The sequence below is a fragment of the Sciurus vulgaris genome, assembly GCF_902686455.1.
Source record: "Sciurus vulgaris genome assembly, chromosome: 1".
NCBI classification, from domain to species: Eukaryota; Metazoa; Chordata; class Mammalia; order Rodentia; family Sciuridae; genus Sciurus; species Sciurus vulgaris.
The window spans coordinates 211521522-211523643 of NC_136461.1; the positions used below are offsets into that span (position 1 = coordinate 211521522).

A 2122-nucleotide genomic window follows, 5' to 3' on the forward strand; every position below is an offset into this window, starting at 1 on the left:
CTCTCCCCTGGGATTGTCCCCTCCTGTCCCCTCTAATAAACCCACACCTGAGCCACGGGTCTGATCCCGAGATCTGGGGTGGGGCCTTGCGCTGCCTCAGTTTCCCAGAAGGCCTTTGCCTGGTGACGGCCTCCTCAAACCTCTCACCCTGTGTCCAAGCCCTTAGATCGCACTAGATGTCTTTCCTATCAGGCTACCTTCTACTGGTAGCGTGTCCTGCACCCCTCTCTGCTGGGCATGGTGCATCCCTCTCCTGTTTCAGCTGTGGCTGTGGGCCCTCCACAGTGGCACCTGGGGACGTGCTCCAGCAGCACAGGGCTGGGTGCCAAGAGAACCTGGGCCGCCTCACCTGCTGGCCCTCAGACAGCGGAGCTCAGCACCCCGTGGACGCCCACGGGCCCCAAGGCAGACAGCAGCACCAGCCTCCTGGCCATCAGGCCAGGGCTCAACAGGTACCTGCCTGCACACGCTGAGTCCCAGGACAAGATGGGGTGATGCCCAGCAGGAGATGTGCCCCCAGCGTCCAGGTGAGACAGACAGGGGCCCTGATGGGACGCAGCAGTGGACACTCTCCAGCCCTGCTCACCGTCCCGTCTCCCTGCTCCCAGCCTGTTCTTACTCCATCTTAGCCGCTAGTGTCTGCAGCTCCAAGTCGCACATCACGCTTCACACAGCGACACACACGCAGGCCACAGAACGGCTAAGAAGGGGTGGCGGCAACCACAGGGGCGTGGAGGCTGCACCCAGAGCAAGGGCAGCCACTGCAGGCGGTCAGACAGATCAGAACCAGGGCCAGAGCTGTCTGCAGCTGGGGTGCGGAGCTTATTCCAGGCCGGATCCGAACAGCGGCAGTTTCCAAGTGGGCCTCACCGAGCAGGGAGATGGAGTCCAGGGAAGGAGTCAGAGGCTCACCACCCCTTCATCTGGTGACTGCTCACCACGTGCTCTCGTCACTGGAGTCCTTGGTCAGAGGCCTGACTCTGGGGATCCAACAACTCAGGTAGGGCCACTCACCCTAAACAGAAAAGGTCATGGGGCGAAGGTGAAAGGGACTTACATGAGTGCAGCTACCCCTCAGCCAGGAAGCCCAGGGTCACAGCCTTACTCTGCCTTCAAGGGATCGGCAACAACTGGGGTTCACAGAAGGGTGGGTGAGGGCCAGCACAGGGGATCCACAGGGTTGGGGGCTGCAGACAGGGTCCCACTGGGCTTGTCATGGCCGCAAGCAGGTGATCTGGGTCAGGTGTGTTCTGATCCATCCTTATTTCAGGATTGGTCAGGGTCTGTGGCCTGGGAGTAGCCTTAACTCCTTCCCAGCATCTGTCAACCAGACCTCGTTCCTGGAACACAGGGCAACTCAGCAGAGAGGTGCAAAGAAGAGACAGATGTGACCACGGGACAGGTGCAAAGCAAGGAGGCGGTGTGTGCGACGCGTCCTGCCTGGGGGCGCTCCTTCCTCTGAGGGGTACTGAGATGGAGCCCAGGGCGCTCTACCACTGAGCCACATCCCCAGGCCTTCTTATGTTTTATTTTGAGACAGGGCCTCACTACGTTGCCCAGGCTGGCCTTGAACTCCTGACCCTCCTGCTGCAGCCTTCTGCGTCACTGAGATTACAGGCTGGGCCACCTCACCTGGCTGGGGTGCTCCTCCTTGTATGGGTCTCAGGTGAGGGGTTGCTTCATTTGGTGGTCTTGTGTTGTGACGGGTTGACATATCTGGCTCCATGGCAATGTTACAGACCAGGCTATCTGGGCAATGACTGCACAGACCCCATTTTACCTTGAGACTCCATGTTATGTAGGAAATGCTTCCCCATGAGAACCCTGCCTCTGTACCTGTCGACGGTTGTTAGCATGTCATGGTTAACAACACAAAATGACGAAATGGCAATTCTTGTATAATGAACAGTCGTTCTCTTTTTGATTCCTAGCTTCCTAAACAATGTACCACATCAACAGTGATGTCACCAGCAATTGTCTAGATGTTAGTGACCATTCTTTGTTTTGTTCCTAGGTAGGGTTGTTTTGACCCACTTCCCCCTCTGTGGATGATCTCATGATGTTAGTTTGTAATTTTGAATCATAGCAACAGACACTTACGATTGATGTGATTTTTGGTGTA

The 2122-nt window shown here is 56.9% G+C and overlaps 1 long non-coding RNA gene across 1 annotated transcript; it reads right to left on the bottom strand.

Moving 5' to 3' along the window:
- Window positions 1–350: 350 nt before the first annotated feature.
- LOC306669934 lies at window positions 351–1809 on the bottom strand. Its single transcript, XR_013766247.1, has 3 exons — window positions 1633–1809; window positions 1106–1340; window positions 351–1015 (listed from the first exon to the last, which is right to left on the bottom strand). It is a non-coding gene; the product is annotated as an uncharacterized lncRNA (long non-coding RNA).
- Between the last annotated feature and the right edge of the window lie 313 nt (window positions 1810–2122).